The 23,460-nt window shown below is 35.3% G+C and overlaps 1 protein-coding gene across 3 annotated transcripts in view; it reads left to right on the top strand.

Moving 5' to 3' along the window:
* Positions 1-23,460, top strand: part of LOC134793779 (polypyrimidine tract-binding protein 2) — a 635,946-nt gene that overhangs the window by 332,458 nt on the left and 280,028 nt on the right. The window lies entirely within an intron of this gene.

Genomic DNA, 23,460 nt, shown 5'->3' with positions numbered 1-23,460 from the left:
TAACTATCAGTTAACAGTCTAGGCGATGCATGGATGGTATTCATACTTGAACAGTATCAACCTAGTTTGATATTCTTTTGATTTTTTCTGGACGGGCAATTATATAATATGGTGTGAAGGAGCTGCACTGAGACTGAGTGTAATGTGTAATTTTTAACACATTCATTTCCACTAAGTGCTACGCTACGGGTTACGCTCGTAGCGCGTAGCCACGGTATCGCCGTATGTAGCGCGTAGTCGCTACGAACAGTGTACCCGACAGTCGGATTCTTGGCCCTGAATGTGTTAAACGTAGTTTACAGACGTACAACCATATAAAAATATAGGGATCCCTTTGTTTCCCATAAACTTTTTGTTTCGAATTTCGATAGTCAGAAATTGATATCCATATGATTTATGGACATAAACATCAATAGTCATAATTTTTGTTAAGTATAACGCTTCATAGTTCTAACGTTAAACATCTATAATATTAAACGCTATAATCACAAAAGTTATAAAATTGATGAGTTTAACATTCAAAGGCATATCAATATTTATTCAGAAATATTTTAAGGCATATATTTTATCAGACTAATGGTCGTTAATCATATCGTTTTAATGTCATCCCTTTGTTTCCCATAAACATACTGTTTCAAATTTCGATAGTCAGATAATGATATCCATTACGATTTATGGACACAAACATCAATAAGATAATTTTGGAAAGTAAAACATTTAGGAGCTATAATATTAAACATTACGACTTTCAATAATTATGTCAAACAAACGGACCCCCATTTTTAAAGAAATCTGTTTCCTCAGGTAGGTTCGTTAGTTACCTTGTGCCCTTCAGAGCGGAAATAGGAGCCCCGCGAAGCGGAGCTCCGTCGACTCGTTGCAGGGACGAAATGGCTTTATAAGCTACATGAAAAATAAGAAATGGCGGGAAAATCAGTAAGCCAAACAAAAGAAATCTGTTTCCTCAGGTAGGTTCGTTAGTTACCTTGTGTCCCTCAGAGCAGAAATAGGAGCCCCGCGAAGCGGGGCTCCATCGACACGTTCGCGGGACGAAATGGCTTAATAAGCTACATGAAAAATAAGAAATGGCGGGGAAATCAGTAAGCCAAACAAAAAATAATCCCCAGGTAGGTAGGCACGAATGCAATTTGTATCGTTTAATTTTATAACTATTGACAATATGACTAATAAAAATTATGATGGAAAACGTTATGGTCTAAAAAAATCGGAACTTTAAATTTATGGAATGCAATAGAGACCCGTACTTATCATTGTAACCTGCGGTAATACACCTTACAATGATTATTATAAGCAAGTTTCTTGCCTTCCAACATTATGTAATGGTATACCTTCTGGACTTTGAATATTATGAGTAACAAATTTTATGAGTAACAATAATAAGGACCTGCAAAAATCGGAACTGCCATTTATATTGTTAAATTTTATGACTATTGACAATATGACAAATAAAAGTTATGATGGAAAACGTTATGGACTGAAAAAATCGGAACAAAAAATTTTATGGGAACCAATACAGACCCCAAAATATAATTTAAAATGTCAAAAATTAGTACTTAAATATAAAATAAAAGTTGAGTTTCTTGTTCTTAAGTGAACTTATTCACAAACTTAAAATATGATACTGAATTGAAACGAATATAAAGTAGGTACCTACACACTTGTAATTATTTGTGAGCTAGGAAGAGCGTTAGCTACGTATTTACTTTGATTTTATTTTACTTTATAATTTTATTTACCATGATATAATATTAATTTGACAACTAATATGATATTCTTAATAGTAACTATAGTAAGTATATTTTTACAATTATGACACGCCGACATGCCGGTTTATGTAATATGAATTCTTGGGCATATTATGCAAAGAGAGCTGATTGATGGTGATTTTAATTGGTTTGTGTGATAATTTACCTTCGAACAATATTTACATTTTGGATATATGTATCTGTATTATATTTGACTCGTGATTGTATGTATATTTGCATAGTACCTATTTATTTTGTTCAAATACCATGTAGGCTTATTACAAACGTATTATCGGATAAAATACTAATAAATATATGTACCTATACCTACTTGCTACGTTTGCATTTCATGGCAGTCAATGCGATCGGATTTGATTAATGAAATTGCTTGGCAGTGCGTCGTGCTTTAAAATATGTACTTGGTTATCCGTTAGTGCAAGCGAATTAATAATACATTTTTGGATAAATCACTCTTTTTTTCATAAAAAGACTAAGATTTTTTTTAACCTGTTGAACGCCAAACGGCGCATCCATTTGCCGTGCCACTAACGCCACGGGGGTAAAATTTAGTTTTGTAATAATGCCAACCTAAAAGTGGGGTGTTTTTCGAACGAAGTCAAATGCCGTCTTTGGGGTCGTTGTCACGGTTTTGCGTTGGCGTCAATTACCGTCTGTGGCGTTCAAAAAGTTAAATAAAAATTATAATAAGTTAGAACTTTATCCAATCCACGGTTCTTTTAATGTTTTTATTTCTGGAATTGACCACTTACTTGCTCATGACATCGCCACATTTTACATAATTGGAAAATAAGGCAGTCAATAGGCAATATCGTGAGCTAACAGGGGATGACAGCAAAATAGGTTGTTAAAAAAATGCTTAAACAAAAAAAAACAAACAGTTCAGATAAGAAACAAAGATAGTCCAGAAACAAATATTTTATAATCGAGTCAATTTATGTAAAGCACAACACTTTTTTCAAACTTGGATATTTTTACGTTACTCAGATTCACGAGCTCTTTCAAACATAATTGGAGAATAAAAGCCAAAATTTCCATACATTTTTCGATCCCTCCATTCTGTTACAGTCATACAAAGTCAGGTAGACAAAAAAGTTGATTCACCGAAATGTAAACTGTCCTTCCCACCCCACCCATATAGCAAGTATGGCATTTCTACATTCGGTTAAATTTCTCTTTGAATTTCAGCGTAATAGTCACGATGCAAACAGTTACTCGGTATAGTTTGATACATAGCCCGATTCCCAAAGTTTACTTTGCAATATCAATAATTCAAAACTACTTCAGGGCATGGCCGAACAGAAAAAAGAGGATGTTGAAAAAGTGGAGGTAGTAATGCCAGAAAGCGGTTCCTGGGCCCCAAAACAATAGCTATCCGGAATCGGGATAAACGCTAATAAGACGGAGGAGTCTATTCAAACCCAAATGTAAAAGAAAACCCTAACCGATCCTAAAACCATTTAATTCTGAAAAATCGTCTTTCGAATTTCAATTTGGAAGGGAAATTTGACTTCGACATGTTCGCAATTTGGGTTCCTTAATACTTACTATCTCTTATTGGCTTCATCCCTAATTTAACTCTTAAAGAGACATATCGGGGAAGTCGGCGATCCAGAAAGATATATTATGTAGCCGCTGAGGCTAGCCGATTGATGGCACCGATTCTAGGGTTGTGCCTCATTGGTTTGCGGGTGAGATTGCGATTTTACAAGGATTTGCTTTCTGTGCGTGTGTGTCTATGTTACGCTGAGTCAAGTGAAATAAAAGTTTAAATTAGGGGTTACTGGAACGCAGGGGACAATCTAAAGTCTCTACAAATGTGAAAATTTAGATGTTTGTCTATTGCTGAATATACATATTTGAATGTAAATTGGTTTACTTACATGTAATTCAAGCAAACATAAATATAATATTTTTTTGTTCCAAAAACTGTTCCTTTAAAATAGCCAGATGTTGTAGGAGCTGATGGTAAAAAAATTGACACGCAGACGAAGACACGGGTAAAAATTGTTAACTTTGAAGCTAATTGTACTTGAAACGTCTGCCATAAAAAATAAAATTTCTTATTTTCAACATGAAAATTTTCTACAAAGCACTCATTTGTTAATTATATAATAATCTGGAAAACTAAAACTAATTGTTGTGGTAGCTTATAGCAGTTTATTTTCTGATTTAGCAGACGCTGCGGGTGAAGTAAATTATTTCTCATTTTTAAACGCAAAGTATTTTTCTGCTCTTTTGAACAGTTAATCTTCTGCGTTAATTACCCAGTCAGAGGTATCTGGTAATATGAGAGATAGTTTATACCCTCGTGTCTGCTTGTGAGTGTTTCTAGGTAATAATATCAGTATAAGAATTAAATTTAAGACGAAACAGGAGCTGAGTTTTAAATATTTTAGGTAAATGTAAATATACCCGTCTCGCTAACGGAAGCGGCACCTAAAAGTAGAGCGATAAGGACAAGGCGAAAAATCCTGCGTAAAAATCTCAAAAATCGAGGTTTCGTACTCCTCTGTTTCCTCCTCCAAAACTTAACCAATCGTAACCAAATTTGGAAATCTAAATGATTATGAAATTATCTGTGTCGGACCGTTTTGCTGTTTTGGCTAATTGATATCAGTTTTGAATGCCACGCCTCTCATTGCGGCATAGTCAATTAGGCCATTTTGGCCATTTTTGAAGGGCTCTAGCGCCTTAAAAAACAAAAATATCAAAAAAAGCAAAACGGTCCGACACAGATATTGACAATATTAATCTGTGTTGAAACAATCATTGCTCTAGCTTCAAAAACCACGGAGGAAAACGAGGAGTACGTTTGTATGGAGAAATGACCACTCCCGTTGGCTCTTAAGCTTTCAGAAAGCTCGTACTCGTAAGTAGCCGCTGGATTAGGGATAAGGGAAGCACTCGAAATGTCTTATGATTATGACTGGCACTCGATACCATGTCGGGTGTGTGCTTGTATGCTGTTTTAGTTTCGTGACTGATGCGGATTGATTAGTAACAATGGATCCCTAGCCAGCAGAGCATCGTGCATATGCTAACTATTGAGGCGTATCGTACCAAAGGATTAGTACCGCAAGGCGTAAGTTTTGCATTAATTTCGGAATATGCGGAAAAGGTTGGAGGAGTGCGAAGGTTGACGTTTAGAAAATGTGATTAAAAAAAAATTGCAATCATAAAAATAATCATTTTTTAATACAGGGTTTTGTGGGATATGCTGATTGTGAATTGTTAATTTAATTATGATACAAATAAATAGTTTTTGTTTATCTTATTTTAGTTTTCTTTTAATCCAATCTCGCGCTTGACACCCTGTATTAAAAATGTGTTTTTTCTTAATATATTTATTCCGTTCTGACGCTACTCAGGCCTAAAGGCCTAAACATCGTACAAAGCCGCGTTTCTAATAATTAGCGAGCATCAACAAAGCTTAATAGTTAGTTCCCCTCGCACCGAAGCCGGCTCCTATTATTAAATCTTAGCCCGCTCTAATTCTTCGACCTTTCAATGTTGAGTATAAAATTTTACTCTATATTCCTGAGAGCAACCGCTATTATCCGCTTTGTTAAATTTTTAATTAGAATCGGAAGTCAGGTAGCTTGTAAACCTGCTAGGTGTAGGCACGGGTTCAGAGTTGAGCCGTAAACTTTGCTTTGTTTATATAACTTTCAGTTTGGGAAAGCAAGCAAGTTTTCGAACATTGCGGCTTTAATGATCTAATATTAAACGAACGCAGGGGTAGTAATTAGGGATTCCAAGTATAATACTGATAGGAAAATTACAGGCGAAATGGCGGGTACACCGCGATGTGCCTCGAGCTAGCGTATTTTGCTCAAAGCAAATTTTCATCAATGCCTACCGGGCAGTGTGCATTAAATTGTACATTTCAAAATCGAAATTCTGTTCCAGGGCAAACCAGAGGAGATGAAAACGGACGGATTTTCCAAAATAGATGTTTTGATGTTCGATTAATTCCAGGTTTAGGCTTGGAGCTTGCTAGCTTTTATTCTAAATCCTGCCACGTCCGTAATCTAGCGTTCCATTTCTCTTTATGATTTCAGAAATTCCCTTCCGTTTGAAATGAACTCCTATTTATTTATTCGATTCCAGTTATCAGTTTTCATAAAGACATTACACAAAAGATTATTTATGTAAATTAAAAATTCCTGCTCTTATAATACTTTTTCTCAAATTACGTCAACGTGAATTTTCATTCTTAAAGAAATTTAGTACAAAAAAAGCTTATAAAACATATTCAACGCAATAAAATATTTCGCGTAACTTCAGAGAATACAGGAATAAAATCAAAATATTGAAAAATAAAAAATAAATCTAGATAGACATATAATAACTATACAAAATGATACATATTATTGTGTAGGAATATTCACTTAAAAAGGCAACCACAGGTAATATTTAAATACGAGTACCTATATCAAATTTCAATTTGCTAATACGAGTAAGTACATCAAATTAACTTTACCAAAACACATCAAATTTCAATTTGTTTTGAGTGCTATTTGAGTCTAGAGGTTATTCCCAGAAATAACCTGGACCTAATAATAAAATGTGAACAATATTTCGTCCTCAGTTCCACTGAACAAATGGGAACTACCGGAATTTAGCAACAGTAGGAATTCCATGGCAGTTGCGAGAATATATGTAAGCAGTTTTGCAGTTGACAAGTGTCAGATTTATTGACAAGCGCGCTCGGGTAAGCCTATTTTCGGGAATTTGGGGGGATTCGTAAGCCTTTAAGAATTTGCCTGGTAGAAACACCTGTGTGCATTTTTACCTTAATATTAGGTAATGTAAGAAGCTGCTGTTGAGCAATTTAAGATGTTATTAAAATGTTTTAAAATGAGGACGTTTGTGCTAATATAGTAGATTGTACAACAAGGGCATAAAGTGACCCATTTTTACCCGAGGCAATTATTTGGTCTGAGCGAAGCGAAGACCAAAATAGTAGACGAGGGTAAAAATGGACATTTATGCCCTTGTTGTACACTCTGCTTTTCACTTCGATTGCGAGGAAAATATACAAAAAATCAAATATTTTAGGTTATTTGAACGTATTTATTCAAGACTAAAGAAAATTGTTCTTGGGCCGGTCGGAGGCGCGGGGCACGCCGATCGGGAGAGCGCCGGTCGGGGGCGCGCCGGCAGGGCTGGCAGTTTGTATGGCAGAATTTGGACTTTATTGCTAAGTCAATAAGGGTCGTAATAGATGATTTTACTTTATGCTCTAGAGCATAAAATGCGATTTTATGTCGTCTACGCACGACATAAAGGTGCACTTTTTGAACATGAGAAGTGAAAAAATAATTATTGTTTGCCAACGTACAATCTTAGGTACTAAAGAGTGTTGTGGATTACGAGTATATCTGTCTGTAATGAAGTTATTACAACGAATTATAGCAATAATCCCATTGTAAAGGCCTCAATTTTACCAAAGTGGAATATAGCCTAATACTTAATAAAAAAATAAACTTTATTCGTGCTTTGTGTCACGTTTGCGTCTTGAATACGTTAACTTTGAACCCCCTAAAATATAAAAAAAACACTGTCTTTTCACCGCTACCCGATATCCAATAAATAAGTAAGTACCTAATTAAAAATCCTTACCAAGCCTAAGTGAATTAACCGCAAATAGGTTTATTATAAGTAAATATATATACATTTACTTGTCCCATCATTGAAACTCGAGGTAACTAAGAGAGCGCAAGTCAGGGCTTTGATTGCGTATCGCAAACGTTTGCTGAGTCCACAGCGGCCGCTCAATTATTCAAATAACTATAGTATACTCTACCCAATTTTGTGAACATTACCCCTCTGCTAGTTAGAGTCACTACTTCACTGGAGTTGGTAAGAGGTTATTATGGTTAATTTCGAACTTGATTTAAGAATAAAAACATAAACTAAATTAAGGCACAAAACTATGCTAACTATTTAACTCCTTTTAGAAAACACCAACGCAATTTCGAGTACATAACCGACCATCAGGGCTAGTAGATTAGATATAATACAGTAAAATTATACATTTAGCGTTTGCGTCAAATCCGGTAGGTAGTTCTGATTTTTTGCAGACTTATTTATGATGTTGGTCCAATGAATAATCCAAGTTGGTGACCTCGAGCGCCGAACGCAACTTTGTCAAAAATCGAAAAATCTGCGAAAATTTCGGTTTTTGTTTAGTTTTGGGCGATTCTAACCCAAAAGTACTAGTTTTTGATAGTACCTTCCTTAGACGTTTTTAAAGAAGACTAAATTTGCTACAATACGAGATTAGAACTGTCTCTGTAGATTGAATAGTTTCCGAGATAAAGGCTTTCAAAATGTAGACTTTTTTGAAATTGAGCTCGTAAGCTAAGTAAGTGCAGTGAGTATGCACTTTTGACTCTGATTGTTCCTAAGGTCAAACAAAGCTGTTTTGGCCCAGTAGCTACAAGATCGTACCGTGCATACCCCCCAAAAAGGGAGGGAAAAGGTCGGATCCCCGGGTCCAATCTTTGCTATATTTCTTCCTACTCTTAGGAGCTAGGGCACGTTATATATCATTTTCGTATAATTTAGGTATGAAAACATTATATTCATACTTTTAAAACGCCAAGTTAAGTGTATTTTTAAAGATTTTTAACTTTTGACTTTGGCCATAATTACATTTCTATGGAAATCGTCACTCAATCCGCTTCATATTTTTACAAGGGTTAGAATCGCCCAAAAATTTTTGCAGGTTTTTCGATTTTTGACAAAGTTGCGTTCGGCGCTCAAGGTCACAAACTTGGATTATTAATTGGGCCAACATCATAAATAAGTCTGCAAAAAATCAGAACTACCGGATTTGACGCAGAAGAGCCACGTTACAAAATTCTACAATCTCACTGGATTAATAATGGTAGATCCATATTTTATAGTGGTAATGTTTTATTTTGGGGTGTATTTAAGGTGTTGGGGTTTTTGAGTGAGTTGAGATTGTTTAGATTTCGTGAAAGTCCAACAAAATATCATTGGATTAACTTGATACGTAAAATGGTTTTATAATATACATTTAACTTCATATAAGTTACCTTAAACATGTGACAAAAACATAAAATAGTTTTCTCTGAAATTTGCTCTAAAAACAGCTCTAATAGACCTCTAGCGACCAGCGGCAGTTTTTTGCAATTCCGGAACCGTGTTTACGGAATTACTCTAATACGTCATATATTACACACTAGCCTGGTAATTTTGTGAACACCTACCTACTACTAGTTTAACTGAATTAGTTATCGAGCTTAGTGCCATGTAAGCTGCTTACAAGTTTGTCGCCAAGAACACTTGGATTGAATGGCCTGCACGTCAAGGCAATAAGTACTTTCTAAGTATAGTAATTATATATAGAGAGTTTAATTTTTGGTAAAGATCAGTTATTCTTGGTTGTTGGCTTTCTCCTACTAATTGAGTACCGTAAAATGGGGGGAGTAGTTGCGTCCACATTTACTAAAAATGTAGTTCATATTTTACAAGTCAAAACTTAAGAATGTGATATTAAAATTTGAGGATGGTGGTTGTTGGTGTTGGAACAATTATTATTTACAGAAATTGAATGAAGCTACAGCGTCAGACCAATAGATACTAAAACTGTCATGTCACTTTCATTGAAGTGCAGTTTCATAAGCTACTTAAAAACCTACTTAAAAACAAACAAAGCTGGTATCGTTTATAATTCACATATCTGTTACTCACTCTCAGCTCAGTTGCTCACTTTATCTAGCATTTTGAAAGCATATCATGTCCCGGGACCAAAGCTTGAAGTCACGTACACGTGACAAGACACGTCTAAAAGAATTAATGATTTATTGTTGTAAACAGGCTTTGAAAGTCGACCATGCAGTTAGCAAATGACCATCTTCGGTTACTGGGCCCCTTAAATATCATACAAAATACTGTCCATGCTTCTAAATATCGAAACAAATATACACGGAAGCCGAGCCGGCGGCACCGGAAGGATTTTACTGACCCGTCGACGTTTACGAATACATAGATACAATAATACATAGGTTTAGTTGTTGTAGAATACACAGTTGTTTATTTTCGAATGACTAACGACTAACTGACGTTATACTAGTAACAGTTTTAATTAAACATGATTAGAAACATACCTTTATTTGATTTGATTTATCGGTCTCTTGGAGGATTAAAATTTGAATTTGATCAGCAAATTTCTTTTGCCGTCGCACTGTATATTTTTCGACAGTCAGTGAAGCGTCCTTAACGATTTAACTTTCCAATTTTTCACACCTTTATAAATATGTCTATTACTCTCAACATAATCCTCGCTGTTCGCAGATTACCTAGTACTTAAGTTACAGTTCCTTAAGATTACTTGAAATAAAAAGCTTGTAGGTAACAGCAATAAAACCTTGTGGAAAATAATCGTAACTTCCTCCAACTCGTTAACCCCTGCAACGTCCAGTTGACACTAGTGTTGTCAAAGACAAGTTCTTAGAGAATTTTCTTTTAAGATTCATTGACTCTTACTTATAGAGTCTTTTAATCTCAAGCTATTTTATTATAGGTTTGAGTTACAGATGTAGTGCATATGTAATTATTTTCCATCGTATTTTCACGGAAATGTAGGTACGAACTTGTCTTCTCGGCACAAAAAGTAACGTTCGTATTTGTCGTGCTACTTGAGTTTGACTGAAGTAGCACAACAAATACGAACGTTTCCGAGAAAAAACGATGAAAAACAATTATGCACTGCATGTGTATCTGTAGAGATTTTGACCATTATTAGAAAAAAAAATCAATTTTTCTTTACTACGAGTACAATATTCACAAAATATGCGTTTTCTTCTCATACCTTCATTCGTAGTGGGTGCACAGCAGTGTCCTTCGATAGGGATAAGGTAGATAAAATCTTGAAGATGGGAACAATTAATAAGTAAGTTTGTGTTAAGTAAGTAAGTAAGTAAGTAACACTTTATTGTACGGAAGATAGAAATACAGGTACATCAGATAGAACATAAATATAGTACAAGGGCGAACTTATCCCTAAGAGGATAGGAATCGAGCCGCGATCTCGCATCTCTTTTGAGTCGCGTTTGAACTTACGATTTAAATGACTGAAATCCGTGTTGCGCAGAGACTTGTAATGCTGATTTGAGATTTATTTAGTTAAGTATATAACTAAATAAATTTCAAATCAGCAACAATACTCGAAATCTCACCCAATTATCATTCTAAATACTTAAATATTCATAATGTTAGTGGTGGGTACCTAATTGCTATAACTGTTCCAAATTTTAGCTATCTACGTCAAACGGTCTCTCAGAAAAACAAATTTAACTGATTTGCAAGACCGAAGTGATCCCATAAGTGTACCGTTAACAAAGTTTTGTACGGTACACTAAAAAGGACTGAATTTTGCCTTCTAAAACTCTAAAGTATTTGAATTCATCGAATTTAGACATTCATGACTCAAAATCTGAACAACATTTGTTTCAAATTCTGTTAGCAGCAAAGTTTTGAACCTGATTCGTCTTTTTCGGACTCGTAAGACTCGAGTTTCCGCCACTATTTGACAGCCATAATGACCAGACCATTTCAGGAGTTAGACATACAATGTCGCTTCTAAGTCCTCCAATAGAAGGTTACAATGTACCAGGTCTTAATTTTATTAGACGGTTTAGTTACAGCGCTGCATTGAGAACTATTTTGCATCAACTACGTTTGCATGTGAGTTTAACTTTTGCTTGGTTTTGTATCACATTGTATATCACAACAGAGCTGGTTATTAATTTTAAAAATATATTTTTCGAGTAGTAATATAATTTATAAGCTTAAAAGCTATGAATTATCTTAATGGTAAAAAAATAGACAGGTAGCCTACCTGTTGTCAATGCATAATTACATACCTATTATGTAATGGCGTCATATTTTGTATTGTACCTATTATAAATACGGCCAGGATTCCAATTTTGACTGGTTTTGTTTGACGTAAATATATGTATTTTCTTTCTTTCTTTCTTTCAATTTAAATATCACAACTTGTCACGATTTTGAATTTTGAAAATCTTGAAAATCGCTCATGCTGATTTGTGCATGCGTAATTAAGTAAAATTTGTGCTTGAGATACACGGCACTCATCAAGAACAACGCCAAGATCGTATCAAAACCAGGTCTTTGTGTGGGACTTTATTTCGTATTTGGCCGTTTTACATTTTATCTTAATTGCGTGTGATGATGTATCTAATAATAATTATACATTATTGATTGTAACAATTTTAATAGATAACGTCACATATTATAATTTTATAATGTTGCGCTATCACGTTAACCTACAACATGTATAGAATAGATGACAGCCCAAAATGGGTTTTTAGCTATATTATAACATTAATTATAGCCCCTTTGAAAAGTTGAAAGCTAATTCAGAACCAAAGGAATTACGGACGGATGTAACAAATACTTTTTTTTAACTAACAGAACTTACATATATTGCACTATTAGTAGGAATGATCAAACGATATAGCTAAAGCGCGATATCAATTTAGAGCTAAAGACATAATATAGAGCATTTTATATTTAGTTCACTATATCTTATGATTTTTATTTGCCTGAAGTTTTATTCATCTAAACAATTCGTCCAAGTGTCCTTATTTTTCTTCAGGAATGTCCCAACTGCCCAGATTTTCGTAATAAAATATGACGTTTCAAACATTTTATTTGAACAATCCTGCCCACAGTGCGTCCAGCGTCATTCCGATTAGCAAACGCGAGCAACTCAAAGGACGTGGCGAATTTGCATAGAAATACCATAGAAATACTCCCCGTTTACGCATTGACAATTTGTGTGCCCTGACAGGGTGTTATGGAAGCTTCCTGTATAACTTAAATAACATCCCATGTACATGACTTTACAAATAAACATCGTATCTTATCATATTTTCTTGGATCTCATGTTAAAATGGTTCGCTCGAGAAAATGAATGACTTTCCCGTGTAACATCCGATGGAACATTGCCTGACGTGTGTCGCATGCCAGTGCCTGCAACAAGTGACTGTCTTTAAGCTTTCAAATGACAAACTATTTCTGTCTTTACTTCTACTGTAATAAAGTAGAAATTCCTTTTATCAACAATCTAATAAATATTGAATTTGAAGGAAAATATGTATTTGCATTTACTTGTTATTCTTGAAAGTTGATATCAGATATGTTTGCAGTGTTTTCTAGAGAAACATGGTTCTAATGTCCAATGTCCATGTCTGTTTTCAAAATGTCGCCACTACAAGAATAATGATATAAATAGTCTTTTCATTTTATAGTACATGTAATATGGAATATTTTTTTGTTTTCTAAATTGTAGCGTAAGATTGTTAATAAATGAAAGTTCATAATAGATTGTGGAATATGTACAAAAAAATTACCAGAGTTCTCAGGAGGATAAATACGTAATAAGTGATTAATCCACATGTTTTCTACATAAAAATCGAGAATTCCGGCCATTTTAAATTTTAGCCACAATCAAATGATACCAGGAAATATCCTAAGTCTTGGCAACCCTTAATCCATTCTGTTTGCCTTTGGTTTGGCTTAAAGGCCTCGTAACCAAGCCATAAAATAAAAATTGCCTTTGGTGAAAAATATTTTTAATTCATTTCAGAGATGAATTTCCTAGTAACGCTATGATAGATTCTCTTTGTAGTATTTACTGCAGTGCTACCTGGAAAAACCATGATCCTGATGTGCCTGGCAGCACATCTACTATATTAAGCCGGCAGGTTTTAGTGGAACCTACGCATTTTAGGATACATAAAAAATATTATACCTACATTTTTTTCCTTCCTTTTTAGTCAGGCATAAAAAATGTATAATAATATTTTTTATGCCTGACTAAGGAAGGAAAAACAAGAGATAGGATCATAGGAGGTATATTTCGAGAGAGAAAATTGCTGCTTTATAGCCTTGCCCAAGAGAATATACATTAATTGTCTATTAAAAGTTATTTTATCAGACACTTAATGCGGAATTACTTACACATTTTCCCTAAATAGTGTAAATACCCTAGCTACTTAGTAGAGGAAAACATCACTAGGACATATGCGAAGAAATTGGAAATTTAAATGTAATAAAAATATATAACGTAAATATAAACCAATGATCTTTCTCAGATTCATATTCATTATTGCAGCCATATACATATACGAGTGTGTCTATGATTATTACTAATGGTAGCTACTTCAACCTTGATAGGGCCCATCGAGCTGACCTGATGATGGAGACACGAGGTGGCCATAGGAACTCTGTGATAAAACAACGCAACAGACTGCCGTATTCGAACTTCAAGATATTCACAAGAGACGACACGTACTAGATACGTTATAGTTTAGATATCAACTAGTTCTCTTTTGCAGCGCAATTCGGGCAACCAATGTCACTTTTACGTTAGATAGAGTAAGATATCTATTAGATTGGATCTCTAAGTCATATCCTGTGGAAATCGTACAACAGTATCTCCAGAATCGCGCAAATGTCAAATTTGACAGGTTAGATCTTAAACATATCGTTATCGTATCTTGGTGATGTCTAAAAGATATCTAATAGATGTCTATTTCAAAATCCGAATCGGGCCCATAATTGTGTTAGGGGTTTTTAGAATTGTCTCGATGAGTATAAGTTGCCCGTGGAAAGAAAAGTACAGTCAGCGATAAAAGTGGCCAAAAACTTATTTTCTCTATCGCCACTGCATTTAATTCAGTTTTAAACTTTAAAATTCCAATATGCCCCTTAACCTATGCATTATGTATATTATAGCTTGGAGAATGATACTAGGAGATTATTTAACCATTTGGGTTGTCCCAAACGTTTCATCTGGGCCCCGTGGTCGTTAGGAGGACATCTTGCATACCTGTGTCCATGATAAATCGTGTTTTAAGTCTAGAAATATGAAACGAGCTTGTGAAAGTCTCGCGATAGTTTTGAATGTAAAAAACATGGGTTTAGTTTTGAATAAATTTAGCAAAGAAAACGGAACCTAAAAGTTTTAAAACCGTGTTCTAATATAGACATACAAATGCCTCAATAGTTTTAGAGGATTAAAATTTAGTAATTCTTTTTTCACTTGTTAATAAAAAAATATATTGAGTCATCTATCCAGTCATTGGCTCGGTCAAAAGCGGTTTTTAGGGTTCCGTAGCCTAGTGGCAAAAACGGTACCCTTATAGTTTCCTCATGTCCGTCTGTCCAGGGTCCGTCCGTCTGTATCTTCGTATGTCACAACCATTTTACTCAGAATCTATAACATATATTTTAAGCACTCCATATATGTAACTCAACTAAAAATTCAATAAAATCGGTTTTAATATGATCGGTTGAGCCGTTGATGAATTAACATATCTTCTTATTAAAACGACATAAGCGCCGCAAACATACGTCCTTTTGCTTGAATATATAATAAGTATGGCTTTTTGTATTGAATGAAGGTACGAAACATTCCGTTATGCGTGGTCAGACATGCATTTGGCCGGTTTTATTTAATTCTTAATTAAAAAAAAATAAGCCAAAATATCTTTCAGCAGACTGTGGAGTGGTTAAAATATTTCATCAAACTTTTCAATGTATCATTTTAATTTGTGAGTAGCAGGTATTGAATGTCGAATAAATACGTGCAGCGTTTAACGATAATCGTTGGTATCGTTTTTAAATAATTGACCTGGAGGCCTATTTGAACTATTAAAACCTTAATTTGATTTTATTTATATTTTCGATCGTTGTTCATCACACTTGCGCTCGCGGTGCGGATCCGATGCACTGCACGCAATGCTAATCAATATCAAATATAATTTTTTAAAGTGCGAATAGGCTTCCTGTGCACATGTTCCAATCGCTTATTAAATATTGCCTCTAAAAAGCCAGTATAATAGTGGCCTCTTACGACGCATGAAAAAACCTACAATAATTTGTCACCAAATAAGGTCGGTATTTGTAAACTGGGGATAGGTACTTTGAATTGCGGGGAAACATTGATCATCGATTTTTGAGGCAGTAAATGAGCGTGTATTTAAAAATGAACAACTGTCACAAACTTATTCTATATACCGAACTAATGTTATCTTCGCTTAGTCAATTCGCTAGTTCCACATTTTACTAGCGACTACTTAATGACTACACGATTCCATAAACAGTGCAAACACTAATTAGTCAGCCTTAGAAGGACAAGCCAACCAACTGAACCAACATTAGTCCGAAATAAATGAAATAATTCATCAACACCGCTCGCTAAAACCTACCTAATCTCTCCTCTCACCTGCCGTCAAATTAAAAACGGAATTTATTATAAGTATCATTAATAATTTAATGTAATACTGGCCCCTCGCAGGGTCCGACCGCATGGACTTTTGCTAGTACAAACAGAATATGATATTTAGTTAACACGAGGATAGAGTTAATATCGTGAACATAATATGTACGGTGTAAATTAGTTTTTCACCACACAAGCTCGTAAAGGCTCTCTTCAAAAACTGATGAGAAAATTGGATTTTACTTATCCAGAGTGGCAATGTAATCGGATACAAATTTTGAGTTGTTTATTTATTTAATCTTTATTGCACAATACATGAAGGTACAAATGTCGGACTTAATGCCTTAAGGCATTCTCTACCAGTTTGTTCCACAAGTTGTTTCCTTATGTTGGCTGGTAGAATTGACTTTTAAGTGATGATTTTGGAATGATAAATATTTAAATTGCCCTTACCGTGGGGCTTAGGGCAATTTGTGTAAAAATGTCCTATAATATTTATTTATTTATTTATTTATTATTTATTTAATAGCGTTTCGAACTACTCGCTTGGCTTGTGGTTACATTTTGGAATCTAATTGCTCTGGTACCAATATTAGCACGAGGGGTTAAACAACAACTTTGCCCCCTTAAACAAACAAATAACTACGTATATTTTACAGGATATTAATTAGTTAATTACACACGCCAGTTATGACTAATCCTAACTCTAAAGGTTCCGTCGCACAGGCGCGTTTTCCGGGCGGGGCGGGAGCGCGGCGTGAGCGTTTTATATGTAAAAGCGGCGCGCCCCGCTCACGCCCTGCCCGGAAAACGCGCCTGTGTGACGAAGCCTTAATAGCAACTTTCGTGGATTGAAAATGGTAACCAATGGTAATGGTGGTGGTGGTTAGATTTAAAATGTTACGATTTTTAACTGGTTCCAATACTTATAACCTTGACGATCCTGTTGGTGATTGGCCCGCATTTCACGCACGACTTTCACCTCATTTCGCATGCACCAATCAGCGCGAGCGATTTTCAAGGTCGTATCAAAATAAGATCAAAACCGCTACGAGTTGTAAATACTGAGGGGCTGCCGCACTTGTAAATTCGTACGTAAGTTTGACAAGGAGGCAACACGTCGTTCGCGGTAGGCCCCTGAATCAGGGTCCATGTCGAACTAAAAGCCTGGTTTTAAGGCAACAGTTTGTTTTGTAAATACATAAGTAGCCCTTTGAACGTGCTTTTATTAATAAGTAAATAAGTAGAGAGTCAGCTCGGAATTAAATATGAATATTTGTCTGGGGCCGTGGTCCAAAGGTCCGAACCCGTGGTCCGTGTCGACTTTGTAGCAGTAAAGATAAGTAATTAAAACAGACTGTCAAATCCATACTAATATCATAAACGCGAAAATAACTCTGTCTGTCTGTTTGTTAACTCTTCACGCTTTAACCGTTGAACTGATTGAAATAAATTATGGTACGGAGATGGGTTGAGTCCCGTGGGACAAGGAAGTAAGATAGTTTTTATTCAGCAAATCATCTCTTAAGAGGGTGAAAATGGGGTAGGAATCTGCTATGGAAGTGGTACATGGAAATACTAATTTTACGCATATGAAGTTGCGGGCAGAAGTTAGTTACTATATAAAACCGTCTTATTACTCCTGTAGTAGCACGTTGAGATATCTTAGGCGTGGAAAATATTGCGAAATGCATTAGGGCTGATTTAGACGGCGCGCGAACGATTTTAGTTACATTGAGAACTATTGCTTACATCCAATTCAGCCGATCAATCAAATACCGCAATGTAATGAAACTCGCATGCAAGTTCTCGCACCGTCTAAATGAGCCTTACCCCGAGGCCACGAAACGCATGCTCCCAGAGCGAGCATTTGTTTTGACCAATGCATGGCGGTGGGCGTCAGCGTCAAACGTGTACGCTCGAAGCGTTCGTTTCATTGCAGAAGCATCTGAGTAACCACGTTCTAAGTAGGTATAGCGTTGCCTTATCATCTAACCCTCTTTAAATAGCGCCATCTATAACAAATGGAGGCAAGCTAATTTATAAGTAGATAGGCAGTCTGTTGTATACCTGTTTCTGGTAGCAGTGTCCGAGTAGGTTTACTTAGGTAAGGCCCCCGGGCGCGTTTCGGAATGAATACGAAATGTATTTGCTTTGTGACTCGTAAATGCCCTCTGTTGAGATGACGATATTGTTATAAGTTTGAGAACCTGTGTGTTACAAGTTTGGAAAAAGTTTGGGCATGCCGCCCCGAGTTGTTATGAAGTAAACTACTTAAATACTTAAACTTTATTCACTGAAACGATCGATTAAGATTGGATTGACTAGATTTTTCGTATGCACCAGCGATTGGAACTCGTAATAGTAATATGCGCCAAGCGAAGTTTTTAGTATGGCTGTGAGAAGCGTATGACGCGCAAATTTGACAACCCTAGCGAGTAAGAAAAATTACGCGCCATGTCAAGGATGAACGGCATGATTTGTGACCTTGAGTCATCAAACATCGGTTTTGTTAGATAGTGGACCATCTGTGGGTTAGTACTCTGTTCATACTCAACTTCGAACAAGATTGAAATACGAATGAGAATCTTTACTTGGAGCTGTTTCTGTTATTATTTGATCTTTTCCATGTTTTAGTTTTACCTTCAAAGATGGCTTTGTTACCGCTGAAATCCCTTTTCTCGGAATAAAACTTTCAACGGTAAATTGAAGTTGGCATTTATAGTCTTTGAAAAGTTTTATTATACCTCTATACCGACTCGAAATATACGAGTATTTGTCACAATAACCTTTGAATTTATCTATGTATATTGTCTTTCTGTATTATAAACATTTCTTGAAATTTCTAACATATATGTACCTACCTACTAACTATGATATTTATGGTACATTTAAATTAATGTTTTTTGTCACGATAATCTTTGAACTTGTTTATGTGACATTTATTGTACTTTTGACATACTGACCTACTTAATCTATGATAGTTATATTAGTTGTGGTACATTTTTTTATAATAGCCATTAATGAGTACCAATTTTTAAGGTATGCCAACCAAGTGATGACATCGTCGACAAAAAACAAATTATAAAATCAAAGATATAGTTTAAAGTAGGTACCTCAACGTAAAGTTTAAGTTTAAATCAGTTTTTTAATTTTCGAACCTCATGTTTATAATTTCAAATTTAGGTATAATTAGCAATATACGTATAACGTTGATACCAACTTACATATTGCTGACATATTTGAAATTCCTTGTTATTTCTAATTATATCATGTATTTCATCCTCGGCATGTTACTTATTAAAAAAGCGAACATCAATTTATTAATCTACCTAAACAAATCTATTGTGAAAGCGAAATATAATAAAATAGCGAAAGATCCTAATGCCTTAGAACATAAACATTAATTTTTATTATTTATAGCTCCCGATTAGTCAAACTGCAGAGTTTATTAAGCAATATAACCTGGCAATTATTTGTATAGGACGGTAAAGGGGAGTGCACAATCGCTGCTGTCATTCTAGGGAAGTGTTTATAATAATTGATTAAACATAATACGTACGTCGACAGCTGATTAGTCGGAGTAGAGATGGGTACAATCCGCCGAAGAGATAAGCTGCTGGAAATGCGAAAGAGGTATTACGTAACCCCCTTATTCATAAACGTCTACTAAAGTTGACAAGCCGCTAATAATCGTTTGTCCCTTTCCATCATACCAATACGTCGGAAAGGGACAAACGATTATTATCGGCTTGTCAACTTTATTAGACGTTTATGAATAAGGGGGTAAGAAGGTAAAATTGGGCATGAAAATTTATGAGTACAAATTATTCGATACCTATATTATTCCCCCTTAGTACCAGTACCATGAGTCACTGACAATGTCAAACTGACATATTAAAATAGTATTCATTAAACTTTACAAACCTCAGTTAGTTAATTTATATTTTATCCATTTCTTACAAATACTCAAGTCAAAATGACAGATCAAGGTAATTGATTAATGGCTAATTGAAGCTTTGTAGAGCGTTTATGAATAACGCCTTAAATGTTTTATCAATAGAAAAAATAGTATGTTCACAGATTTTTCATTTTTTTTGCTAACAACACGAACTATTTCATCACAACTTAAATAAAATAAGTTTAGTACTAATATATAATGCACCAAAAAAAAAATTCGGTTCGGTTTTAATTTATATTTGTCTTTACCATTTTATATTAGCATCTTGATTTCATATTAGTCTTTAGGCATCTCGCTTGCACTTATTGGTGTGTCTAACATGCTTTTCTGATTTATAACACGAGCGATCGTATCATATCAATATCAATATCATACCATGTTATAAGATCTGAATACCGCGTGGACTCACTTCTAGCAAATGTACATCCATGATGTAGGGTGCCTCATGAAATTCACGTGTAACTTATGTAAATGTAGCGCCAATCCCGCATCGCTCTTACTTACACTCTGATGATATTGTGACAGTTCAAATTAATTACAGCGCACCTATTTCGGAGCAGCCTGTTTCTACGCTCCGGGCTTACGGAGCACTGTAATAGTTTTTTGGGTTATTGCACTGTCAGTACTAGGGTTTTGTCATTACTACTCGAATTTATTGCGTTGTTTTTGCGCATTTGTGATAAGAGCTGGACCCGTACCACGAGTCACTGACGGTGTCAAAACTGACATATACGCTAACGTCACGTAATTTACTTTCTATTTCTACACATCTCGCTCGCACTAACATGCGAGTACGAGCGAGCGATTACAGAGTGGCCCAAAAATAAGTTGACAAAGATTTTTAGTGCTGCATATTGTTGAAGTACGATTTGCGCTGTTTTATCAAAGCTAAACGAGAATACGTTTTGTTTTAGTTTTATTTTGAAGACAATACGTTTGTTTTAGCAAAATGATTGTAATTTTAATTAAAATGAAATTTTGTAAATGTGTATGAAAAATATTCTAATATTTATTTTTTCAACGTTTTATTGGGCTAGCATGTAATGGCTCCTCTACACTGGGCCAGCGCCGGCCACTCCAAGGGACGCATTTATGCGTTAGAGGGAGCAAGTAATATTGTTATCTTATTCTACCGCATGGCTGCGTCCCTTGGAGTGGCCGGCGCTGGCCCATCGTGTAGAGGAGCCATAAGGTGAGGTCGAGGCCGATATTTCAAATATTCGATACGATTTTCTGTCAGATATAACTTTTAGCCAAATCACTAGTTCGAAATTTAAACTAAAGACATGTACTAATGTGCCGACGGAAAGTTTCCGAATTTGCGAAATTTCCACATGGTGAAATTCCGGAAACTTCTCATATTTTTGTATGGGAGTCACAAAACATAATAACTTAAAAGTAATGATTGCTTTATATAATACTTTCGTTGTACCTATACCCATATCACGAAGGCAAAAAGTTAAAATCAAATTCCCCAGTATCATATATATTTTTTTTAAATTATGAATGGGCTTACTCATGGCCACAGACTAGCCGAGGCGTAGACGTGGCCTACGATGGAGCGAGCTATGGATGGATGGATGGCTATGTTTATAAATAATACGCCTCGAATCCATAATCGTTTCAAATTCGCATTCACATAAATGTCCTCAAACTAATGACTCTAATGAGATTACAATTTTTTACCAGAAAAATATATTTATTCCCCAACAAGGGCTATCAACCTCTCATCAATTCGAATATCCGAGTTTTCATCCATCATCTTCAATCAGTTAAAATGGTATTCAGCATACTGTTATAAAATTCACTTTGCCCCCCCGCGCCGTGAGAGCTCTTAATATGGACTGGTTCTCCAGTAGATACCGCAATGTGAAGCTTTAACGAAGACTTGCGGTCCCTGCACATAGGCCGTCGTTTAACCTTCTGATGACCGGCGTCCTACATGTAGTACACAGACCCCGATCAAGTTTTGACTCTTTGTCAATTGGACAAAGGTAAATTTAAACTGGTAAATTTTGAAACCCAGTCGTCAGCTTTTTAAAAAGCACGCCCAAAACTCAGTTGTATTCAATATAATAAGTGTTACTTAAATGCAAGTGGTAAATACTTATTCAGATGAGGGGCACTTTTGGATGAGACTAGCCTAGGACCGGGATAAGTGGCGTACACGAAAAGAGGCCTATGCTCAGCAGTGGGCGACTGAAGGCTAGAATGATGATGAGATGATGCGAGTTATCGTACATTTGGAGAAAAATCGTGTTCTATAGTGTTAACCATGCGATTATTATACCAAGCTGTTTACATTTACAAAAGAGATGAAAACACGATATGATTATGCTGTCGTACTAACACTCTTAAGGTCAATATTTGATTCCATTCGCCCATATTTACAACAATCTAACTCTTTTTTATGATATATTTTGTAATGTTATGATTAACATACATTTAAAATCGTGGCAAAATGCGCATAAAATGAGTAAATAACCTTAAGTATATAAAAACCTTGATAGTTAATTCACTCCCTATTAGAAGTAAAATAAACATTTGTGCTGTCTCATTCAATTAGTATTGCATCGAAATCCATAATGAGCGCGACTGATCTTACATCATCATCATCATACTCCATCTAGTGTCATGAAATCTGTGGCTTTTAATGCGGAGCCTGACCTCATGCCATTCCATTATGCCGTCTATACATTATGTATGAATTTGTTATGCCGTTTGATGTAAGGAAGCTTAACTCAGGTAGTGCTAATGTTTTGGGGACAATTTTGCCTGAGTAAATATTGTAATATAACCGGAGATACATTGAAAATGTTAAGAATATAGGATTTAGTAGGTGTTTAGTATGATAGTTCATTAGAACTACTTTGGGTAAATGTATTGTAAAAAACGTAGTTTAAACAATCTATTCAGGAAACTTCAGAGAATATGTCGCTGACAAATTGTATAAGTATTTTTAATCCCTGATGAAAATACGAGAATTAATGTAAGCTTAAAAGGTCAGAAACGTGCGTGTTACTCTATCTTGCAAGTTCTCATAGGCTGTGGTGGCCGCTTAACATCAGACGGCACGCTTGTTTGCCACCGTAGTGTAATTAAAATATATAATATCATCGTGTAATATATAGCTTTGAAAAAAATACTTGTTTACCGTATTTTCCAAAGCTGTATTTAGAGAGTGTCCGTATTAGCAAAGAGAATAGATAGTATAGAGGGCTATTGCCAAAGTAAGTTTTGTAGTCACGGTACATTTACTGCCATCTATCGACACACGATTAAAACTTAAAATAAAATTGAAAATGCATAAATTAATCAAAATATGTTTACGGATAAATGATTTTAAATTTTTATTGTTCCATACTGACCCATGTTCTTTCACTGATATGTGTTAAAATTGTTAAATATCAAACGGTGTCGTCAACGCC

Source organism: Cydia splendana, chromosome 9 (assembly GCF_910591565.1).
Source record: "Cydia splendana chromosome 9, ilCydSple1.2, whole genome shotgun sequence".
Taxonomy (NCBI): domain Eukaryota; kingdom Metazoa; phylum Arthropoda; class Insecta; order Lepidoptera; family Tortricidae; genus Cydia; species Cydia splendana.
This window is presented reverse-complemented; position numbering and strand designations above follow the sequence as displayed.